This window comes from Sapajus apella, unplaced genomic scaffold (assembly GCF_009761245.1).
Source record: "Sapajus apella isolate SASKATOON/1434 unplaced genomic scaffold, GSC_monkey_1.0 scaffold1, whole genome shotgun sequence".
Lineage (NCBI taxonomy): Eukaryota > Metazoa > Chordata > Mammalia > Primates > Cebidae > Sapajus > Sapajus apella.
The window spans coordinates 82,593,711-82,604,064 of NW_022436941.1; the positions used below are offsets into that span (position 1 = coordinate 82,593,711).

Below are 10,354 nucleotides of genomic sequence, written 5' to 3' on the forward strand. Positions count from 1 at the left end.
CTTCTAAAGCCCCTCTTTAGCCTAGAAAGTAATTTGCAAACACATTTTTTAAAAACACACCGAACTATCTAGACGACGGAGGGAGCATGCCAACTCAACAATTTTTTCAAACCAGCTTCCCTTGGTAAGGGTCCAAGCACGTAACCAGATCATAGAACACCCGCCAGGAAAGCCCAAAAAAGGGGTGATCCCTTGATGGAGATGCCGCATCAGCGTTTTCTCACGTGGCCTCCGGGGCTCTAAGAATGGCAAGAGATCGCATTCCTTCTAATATCCCTCACGGCCTCCAGGGGGACAAGGGACTGGAGCAAACCCCCGGCTGCAGTTCCGACTACTCTTGCCCACCTGGGCGCGCCGGCTGCCCAGTCTCCTGAAGCCTTGGGGCTGGGCCCTACGGTGATGGGCGTGCTGGCCGTCGCAGAGCCCTCTGGGAGTTGTAGTCTGCGGCGCCGAAAGGTTTTACAGCGACCGCCAGCTTGGCGCTCTCAGAACTCCAACCCCCGCCAGTCCCCGCGGCCCAGGCCGTTGCCGCTTCCTGTTTGGACTGGGAACCCCGCGGTCGCAAATTGCGAGGATTTGGGAAGGGAGTCCTTGTCTTCTCGCCTAGTTCTCCGAGATTGAAAGCTCGGCCTGCTCAGGTAGATCACGCTCCCAGGTCTAGCAAACTTACCCTTCGGGGAGGTGGTAAGGTATCCGAGGGAAGGCTGCTGGAAGGGTTGAGCTTACGGCGAAGCTGGTTGTCACCTGCTATAGTTCTTCAGTGCAGCGCGTCGGAACCGTAGTTTCTTGTGGTGATCCGGGAGGCCAAAGCCGGGAGCTGGGGAGGCCGCTTCGGGGGGGACGGCGCGCGCTCCTCAGGGGCTCTGTGCGAAGAAGTCAGGAGTCCCTCGAGATCTGAGGAAATCCGAGTGTCTATGGGAGTCGGTGTCAGCTAGAGCCTTAGAGAAAAGGTACGGTTAAGTGTAGATGAACACCCTGACCCTCGGTGAGAGAAAGGAGGGAGCAGGAGAACTGGGGGACTTGCAGGAATGGGAGCACCCTTCTGTCTCACTCCATCGCTTGGGCTGGAGTGAGGTGGCGCGATCGCGGCTGGGCAACCTTCTCCATCCCGAGTTGGGGAGATCTAAAGGGGGAACATAGGGAGGAACCCCCTTTGGGTCCTGAGCTAGGACCACAGATGGGTTGAGGGCCATGACTGGTAAGCCCTCGCCACGCTTTCTACATGACTCAATTGTGAGAGTGAGTGTGTTGATAAGTGGGTAGCTTGACGTCTTTTCCCCTTAGAATAGTAGACCTGGAAGAGGGGTTTAAGAGCAGCTAGTCAAGCGCATTCTCCTCGTTTTACAGAGAAGGAAACAGGTCCATCGAGTTGGAGAAACCCCGCTCAACACCAGGTAACCATTTAATGGCAAACTTGACTAAAACCTGATTGTCATGATTCCCAGGCAGTGTCTTATCCATTGCCTAGCCCTGTAGATCAGCACACCGTAAATTGTACCTCCACCTGGTTTTCTTTTTTCTTTTCTTTTCTTTTCTTTTCTTTTCTTTTCTTTTCTTTTCTTTTCTTTATTTCTTTCTTTTCTTCGGAGTCTCCATCGCCCAGGCTGGAGGGCAGTGGCGCGATCTTGGCTCACTGCAACCTCCGCCTCCCGGGTTCAAGCGATTCTCGTGCCTCAGCCTCCAAAGTAGCTGGGATTACAGGTGCCTGCCACCACACCCCGCTAATTTTTGCATTTTTAGGAGAGATGGGGTTTCACTATGTTGGCCAGGCTGGTCTTGAATTCCTAACCTCAAGTGATCCGCTCGCTTTGGCCTCCTAAAGTGCTGGAATTACAGGCGTGAGCCACGGCGCCCAGCTCCTTGTTTTCTTTTTAATACCTTAACACATGACAAAGATCGGACATATGTAGAATAGCCTGCAGCTGCTGAGGAGAAAGGCTTTTTAGAAACGTTTCAATAGATCAAAATAACCCATGTCCTAACTTAAAAATCTCTCTGCCTCATAAACAACTACAAACTTGGTGTTAAGATAGAAGGTTGGCCGGTTGCGGTGGCTAACGCCTGTAATCCCAACACTTTGGGAAGCCGAAGTGGGTGGGTCATTTGGGGTCAGGAGTTCGCGACCAGCCTGGTTAACACAGTGAAACTCCGTCTTTACTAAAAATACAAAAATCAGCCGGGCGTGGTAGCTGCCTCTCGTCTGTAATCCCAGCTACTTGGGAGGCTGAAGCAGGAGAATCACTTGAGCTCGGGAGGCGGAAACTGCAGTGAGCCGAGATCGCACCACTCACTGTACTCCAGCCTGAGCCACAGAGCCACACCCTATCTCAAAAAAAAAAAAAAAAAAAAAAAAAAAAAAAAAAGTTGTCACCTATAGGTTTTTTGTCTCTAAGAAAATAAAATTTACCTTTCTTTCCCTAACTTATGCCCTCTAGACCTCTGAAAACAGTTAGGCTTAACTTTTTAATCACAATCTTAAATACTATATATTTCAGTTACATACATAAAATAATATGCTTTTAATTGTGATTTTATAATACCCTAAATATTTACAATAAAGGGTAAACTCAGCATAGGAGGATGAAATACCAACCTTAACTACAAATTAAAATAGCACTGCTTAGTATTGTTTTTTCTTTTTGGGGTTGGGGGTAGAGTTTTGCTCTGACACTCAGGCTGGAGTGCAGTGACACTATGATAGCTCACTTTAACCTTGAACTCCTGGGTTCAAGCAGTCCTGCTTCAGCCTCCCAAAGCATTGGGATTACAGGCATGAGCCACCACACTGGGCCTGTATGGTGTTTTTTAAAAAGTATATATGGTCATAAGAGTAAAACACCAAAAAAAAAAAAAAAATCAATGAGAGGTTAAAAATGTCCACCAGGCCAGCATTTTATAACATAGTTAAATTTCTGTTCTTTGCTAGGATTCTTTCTTACTTAAATATAACTTGAGAGCATTTAGTGTTCCCAGTATAGAAGGAGAGATTCTTTGGTACCATAGCATTGCTTTGACTGGTAATTTCTTTGTGAGACCACACTATCCTCCAGCACTGTCAAATGTAGCGCCGTTTGAAGCATTTATTGATCAGATTGGAAGCACGTTCCAACTGTCACATCAGAATTGGAGCATTGTAGCCCCTATTGGCTAACCAGTAAATGATTCATCAGGAAGTGATTTAGATAAATTTGCTATTGGAGTTTATAGCTGTTACAGACTAACATAGAAGAAAACATAGATACATAGCATAACTGCTTCCACCAGGGTGCCTTTTTTATGGTGTGGTTCCATTTGCTTTTATATTGGTATACTACAGAGTTGGGTAAACTATGACCAAATTTGGCCTGCTGACAGATTCTTTTTTCATAAACTTCTATTGGAACACAGCCATGCACACTCATTTATATTTTGCCTTTCATGCTAACAAGTAGAGTTGAGTAGCCACAGAAACTATATGTCAATCCCTAGCCTAGTACACTGAGTATAAATGTAGTATCTGAAACTCTATAACATACACAGAAGTATTCAGTAATACTCATTTTTAGTCTCTGAGAGCATATATATGGTTTTATATGGGTCCATAGTCACATTTATTTGGGTACAAGCTAGTGTATTCTATTGCAGTTTGATGCTAGCATCTTGGCATAGATACTATAGATTTGCTTTTGCAAAGAATTGCGAAAAGACATTTCTAAGCCTAGTATAGAAAGGGCTGATATTCTTTGAGATACACCAATAATCACAGTCAATACCTTTTTATAATAATGTCATACCAGTTTTCTTTGGTTGTTCTCTGTGTCCTTTTTTATGGAGAGAAGTGCTTCAGTACAGGCACTAACATTTTTTGTTCTTTTAGAGACAGAGTCTTACTGTGTCACCCAGGCTGGAATGCAGTGGTGCCATTGTAGCTTGCTGCCCTGGGCTCGTGCAGCTCTCTCCCCTCAGCCTCTCCAGCAGCTGAGATTACAGGCACGAGCTACCATGCCTGGCTCAGTCATCAACATTTTAAATAAAAGTTGAAAGTACCAAGCAATCATCTAAGCTGTTGATTCCCTGTTGGGACCTATCTTAGTCTCTTGGTGCTGCTCTAATGAAATACTTGAGGCTAGGTAATTTATAAACAATATAAATTAATTTCTAGCAGTTGTGGAGGCTGGGAAGTCCAAGATCAAGCCACTCGCAGATTTGATATTTGGTAAGGACCTGGCCTCTGCTTCCAAGATGGTGCCTTGTTGCTCTGTCCTCACATGGGGGAAGGGATGGAACTCTAATTCACCTCTCAACCTCATTCATCAAACTTTTATACTTCTACTTATTGAGACATTCAGAAAAGCTTTAAGGCTGGGCATGGTGGTCATGCCTATAATCCCAGCACTTAGGACTTTGGGAGGCTGAGGCAAGAAGATTACTTGGGGCCAGGTTGGGCAACACAGTGGTACACACCTGGGGTCCCAGCTACTTGGGAGACTGAGGTGGGAGGATAGCTTGAGCCTGCGGGGAGGAGGTCGCAGCAAGCCCAGATCGCACCACTGCACTCCAGCCTGGGTGACAGAGTGAGACCCTGTCTCAAAAAAAAAAAAAAAAAAAAGAAACAAAGCCTATCTGTTATCACCTAAAATTCTCAGGAGCAACAAGTATAGTTGTTTCTGTTGTGACAAAACTTGTACCACATACAAAAAAATTTAAATATTGAAATAAAAAAATTTCATCATGGCTCTGTGTGGGGGAAAAAGGGGGGCATTAAATTTCTGTTGAAAATTTGAGATCATGCTAATTGACTAATTGAGACAACTGCAAATTACCAATTTCCTTACAGTTCTTCTTCTTTGCTTGAATATTGTAAATCTTTGACTGAAAGGCACCAGGGACTTTGAACTCCTCATTTATTATTTGTTATTTGAATTCATCAGTTTTCTGCTTATTTAGAATAAAATAGCTAATTTTACTATGCCGTAGAACTTTGGATTTGTTCAGAACAAATACATATATGTGACTAAACTGGAAATTTTATTTTAATTCCTCACTGTCCCTCACATTTTTTCCCAACCTTGATTTCACTTTTTGTTCAGGTTCACTGAAATCCAAGGATCTTTCTAGATTTCTCCTCTTTCCTGGTTTTTTAACTTTCTCTTTTTTTTTTTTTTAGACAGAGTCTTGCTCTGTTGCCCTGGCTAGAGTGCAGTGGCGCAATCTTGACTCACTGCAACCTTCGCCTCCTAGGTTCAAGTGATTCCCTGCCCCAGCCTCCCCGGCAGCTGGGTGCATGCCACCACGCCCAGCCCATTTTGTGTATTTTTAGTAGAGATGGGGTTTCACCATATTGGTCAGGCTGGTCTCAAACTCCTGACCTTGTGATCCAACCTCCTTGGCCTCCCAAAGTGCTGGAATTACAGGTGTAAGCCACCATACCCGGCCCAATTTCTTCACTTTCAATCTTTAAGTAAAGTATTAATTTCCAGAAAGTGAAAGGATCTTCTCTCTGTAAATTCACCCACATTCTCAGTTTAGTTTAGGAACCAATAATACAGAGTATATTGATTTACAAAGTAAATTCGAAAGTATAGTTATATATTTCTGCCGTTGTTTAAGCAGATATGTTTTTGCTACTCTGACTTGACTACTGCCCTTTCCTTGTTTCACTGCCACTGGAAGGTTTGTTGCTGGCTAAGGAAATATTGAACCTTGAGACAAAAAAGTTTGCAACAAAAGAAATTTACCTAAACTAGCTTGCTTCAAGAAAAACAGATTCATGGTGTTTAATTTGTAACCTGGATACCCAGCATGAAGTTTCACTCATTCTCGTCCAATTATGTTTTAAAGAGTTTAAGGCCATTTGCTATTACAGCTATTATTTTATATTTGCAAACCTAAACAAAGAAGACCTGTTTTTTAAAAGCTTCTTTTGTCTTCCAGCCTAACTACTTCTTTAAGGCAGACATCAGAGTATATACTGAAATAAGATTTAGAATCAAAGTGTCCTGGTTTCAATCCCAAATGTGACTTTATTAGCTTAGTGATTTAGTACATTACTTCTCTGAGCTTCAATTTTCTTTCTTTCTTTCTCTCTCTTTCTCTCTCTCTCTTTTTTTTTTTTTTTTTTTTTTTTTTTAGCAATATGCAGGTAATACCCATTTCCCAAATTCTAAGAATTGGATTTAAACAATAACATGAAAAGCATTAGGCCAGTAGTAGGCATTCAATAAATAAATGTTAACTCCATCTCCCACTATCTTCTATTAACTTGTCTTTTTGTCTCAATTTTCCTTCAAAAATGACATCTAGTTTTGTCCTTTAGATATCCTTTTTCTTTTCTTTTCTTTTTTAACATGGAGTCTTGCTCTGTCTCCCAGGCTGGAGTGCAGTGGCACCATCTTGGCTCACTGCAACCTTGCCTCCTGGGTTCAAGCACTTCTCCCGCCTCAGACTCCCAAGTAGCTGGGACTACAGGCGCGTACCACTACACCCTGCTAATTTTTGTATTTTTAGTAGAGATGGGGTTTCGTCATGTTGGCCAGGATGGTCTCTATCTCTTTACCTTGTGATCCGCCCACCTTGGCTTCTCAAAGTGTGGGATTACAGGCGTGGGCCACTGTGCCCAGCTAGACACCCTTTAGTGCTATTCTGTTTGTGGCAGTTCAATAATTCTATATATGAAGGTCAACCTTTTTATTTTTCTTTTTTGAGAGTCTTGCTCTGTTGCCTAGGCTGGAGTGCAGTGGCGGGATCTCAGCTCACTGCCACCTCCGCCTCCCAGGTTCAAGCAATTTTCCTGCCTCAGCCTCCAGAATAGCTCGGACTACAGGCATGCACCACCATGTCCGGCTAATTTTTGTATTTTTAGTAGAGATGGGATTTCACCATGTTTGCCAGGCTGGTCTTGAACTCCTGACCTCAGGTGATCTGCCCGCCTTGGCCTCACAAAGTGCTGGGATTACAGGTGTGAGTCACCATGCCCCGCTAACCTATTCACTTTTCTTACCTCACTGAGTTTGCTCACTTTATGCCAAAGGCATGTAGATATACCAGCTGATTTTATTCAGGCTGCTAAGTTAAGCCAATCCATATTTTTTCTTTTTCTTTAAAAAACTTTTTTCTTGTATGTCCTTCCAATGAATAATTTTTCTAGTTTTGAACAGCCAAATTCATAATAAAAGTGATAGCTATATTTATTGAATATTCACTGTGTGCCAGGTATATTATATGTATTAACTCATTTTAATCCAAAACCCTATAAGACTAGTATTTTTATTATCACCAAAACCAGTGAATCTTAGAGAATTTAAGTAAGTTGCCCGAAGTTGCACAGTTAATAAATGGCAGAGCCAAGATTCACATCCAGGCAATCTTACATGTGAACTATCAACCACCACACACTACTTGATAGCACCAGAATAGCCCAAATCTCAAATTACCCAATGTGTATAACTCAAACAAAGTAATGCCTTGCAGTTCTTTCTGAAGGTGTTTTTATCTATTGTCGGAGATTTAGGACTGATAAGATTCTGGCTACTTATCAATATTAAAATTTTTATCTAGCATTTCTTAACAATGCTATAGATTGCTGTTCTTCTGTATAATATAAAAGTTCTATTAACTTTCATTAAGTTCAGAAATAATAATAGCAAACTCTTATACAGAGTTTGGTAAGTGTTTGACATTGTTCTTTTGTACTTACTAATTTATTGGTTTTAAAAAATTTCATGTGTTTTAGAGTTTCCTGAATAAGTTTTTCCTAAGTTCTGTGTCATTCTTTTTGATGAAAGGATATTGGCTTCCCTACAGTCATCTTTTTAACTTCTAAAACATTTAATTTTTTAAATTGAGAAAATACTTTAAAAATCTATAAAGCTATAATACAATTCTAAATAGAACTTCTCTATAATATGTTTCTTTCCAAAGCTTTTAATTCTTGTGCTACACCCAGTTTAATTTAAAATGTATTTTTTTGTTAGTATTGTATTGTATTGTATTTTTTTAGATAGGGTTTCATTCTTTTGCCCAGGTTGGAGTCCAGTGCTGTGATCATAGCTCACTGAGACCTCAAACCCTCTTGCTCCAACTGTCCTGCCATCTCAGCCTCCTGAGTAGCTGGGGCTATAGGTGTGCACCACCATGCCTGGCTAATATACATATATCTTTTGTAGAGACAGGGTCTTTCTATGTTGCCAAAGTTGGTCTTGACTCTGGATCTCCTGGCCTTAAAAGATCCTCCTGCCTCAGCATCTCCCAAAGTGCTGGGATTACAGGCATGAGCCCCCATCCCAGGCCCATTTATATAAAATATTGTCATTTATTACATTTGGGAGATCATCTTTTCAAGTTAATTAGTCAATTTGACAGTTTTAAACTAAGAAAATTTAACAGACTCCATCAATTCTAACTTCATTCCATCTTATTTTCATCAATTAGTAGGTTAATTATGAAAATTCTCCCTTTAGTTTTGAAACTTAAGAACAACAAGTCAACTGAATTGTTAATCAGTTTTATTATGTAAAGGAAGGAAGAGAAAGAGTAGGCTTTTCTTTTTTGCTTCTCAATTATTTTAATGAAATTAACAGTAATGAGTAACTTTATCTCAGTTGGTCCCATCTTGGATTTTCGTAACAATTATTGAATAATATACTTTATATTCAAGAACATTTTTATGCTATAGATTTTTGAATATAGTATGATACATTATAGGAATCTATGTCTCAAAGAGTCAGCATATTTATTCTTTTTACCTTAAAAGAATAAATACTGCACTGATCTATTACTAAGCTAATTTGACAGCTAGATCTAGCAATTAGTGTAGATTTCAGCTAAAAGTGAAATGATGAACTGAAAATTGGAATTGGTTATTAGCATCCTACTATGTTTTATTAAATGATTTAGGACAAATTACTTGACTTTTCTAGGCTTCATAAATGATTTTTTAAAAACTTTATTTGCAGTACCACTGATTTGGTAATAGAAACAGAAAACAAAATAAGAAAAAAAAGTTAAAAAAAAAAAAACTTTATTGAGGGTAGGGATCATGACTTAATTTTTTTTTTCTATGTTTTTCAATACCTCAGTATATTGCAGGCACTTGGTGAGAACTTGTTGGATGAATATATTGTTCAGAGTTTACCATACTCAGTATTCTAGTTGTCACATCTTAAAATAGATCATCATTTTTACCATCATACTCTCTTCATAAGATATAGAAATGAAGCCCTTCTTGTTTGGAAATGGTGGGATTTTGGTTTTACTTTTTTTTAAAGTTACTGTTGTAAGGCACTACTTTAATACTTTTCCTTAACTTTATTTGTCTCTGGTAGGACTAAGTTAGTGAGAACTTTGACTTGCTTAAACATTGGGCAGGAAAGCAGAAGAGAAGAGGAAAGTGGAAATGAAAGCAAAAGAGAAAAGAAAATGCACATATTTGGGAAATAGACCATGTTACCAACATCTGTATCACATAATCAGTGGCAGGTTGACATCATTTGCCTAGCTGTTCATTACTGAGGAATAATTTTTCACTTAAAGGAAAAACCTCAAGAGGCTGCCTATGTTACAAAAAAAAGAGCAAGTATTTTCATTTGGTTTTTGATGGGAATGATAATACATTTGAACATTTATTTTCCCATTACAAAGTACTAAATGAGGGCAGACATTATGAGGTGGCTTATGCCTTTAATCCTAGTACTGTGGGAGGCTGAGGCAGAAAGATTACTTGAAGTCAGGAGCTCAAGACCAGCCTGGGCAATATAGTGAAACCCCTCTCTCTACCCAAAAAAAAAAAAAAAAAAAAAGAAAGAAAAATGAGCCAGGCATGGTGGTGCATACCTGTGGTCCTAGCTACTTGGGAGGCTGAGGTAGGAGGATCACTGGAGCCCAAGAAGCTGGAGGTTGCAGTGAGTGAGCCATGATCATGTTACTGGACTCCAGCCTGGGCAACAGAGTAAGAACCTATCTCAAAAAAATAATAATAATAATAATACTAAATTTAATATGCATAATCTCATTTAATCCTCAAACATTAATTTTTTAAAATTTTGAAGATGCTGAGATAGTTTCATGGAGATTAAATGGTTAGTGCTAAATTACACAGGTAGTGAGTGTTAGATACAGGATTTCTGATTCAAAAACTTGATTTTCTTTTTACTGTTTCATAAATGTTACATTTAGAATATTAAGAAAAGTGGACATATGAGTCCATTAAACAAATAAAACTGTACTTGTGAAGTAGTCTGGGCAGTAACAAGAAATAGAAGAAGGTGAAAGATACGAGGGATGGAGAAAGAAATGGCAAAGAACAGGAAAGACAGCACAGCATGTGGTAGACAATAGGTGGGGTAGTTTTAGGGGAAGAAAATTAGAAATTCTGTTT

General features: G+C 40.1%; 1 protein-coding gene across 6 annotated transcripts in view; it reads left to right on the plus strand.

Annotated features, from left to right (window-relative positions):
* Positions 1 to 469: 469 nt before the first annotated feature.
* Positions 470 to 10,354, plus strand: part of SLC38A9 (solute carrier family 38 member 9) — a 79,139-nt gene continuing 69,254 nt past the window's right edge. The window contains exons 1-2 of one of the 6 annotated variants that reach the window (XR_004269698.1): positions 470 to 655; positions 1,348 to 1,394. The gene's annotated coding sequence lies outside the window, so the exon portion shown is untranslated. The remainder of the gene's footprint in view (positions 656 to 1,347; positions 1,395 to 10,354) is intronic. The other 5 variants (XM_032280667.1, XM_032280677.1, XM_032280697.1 and 2 more) reach the window with 5 other exon arrangements.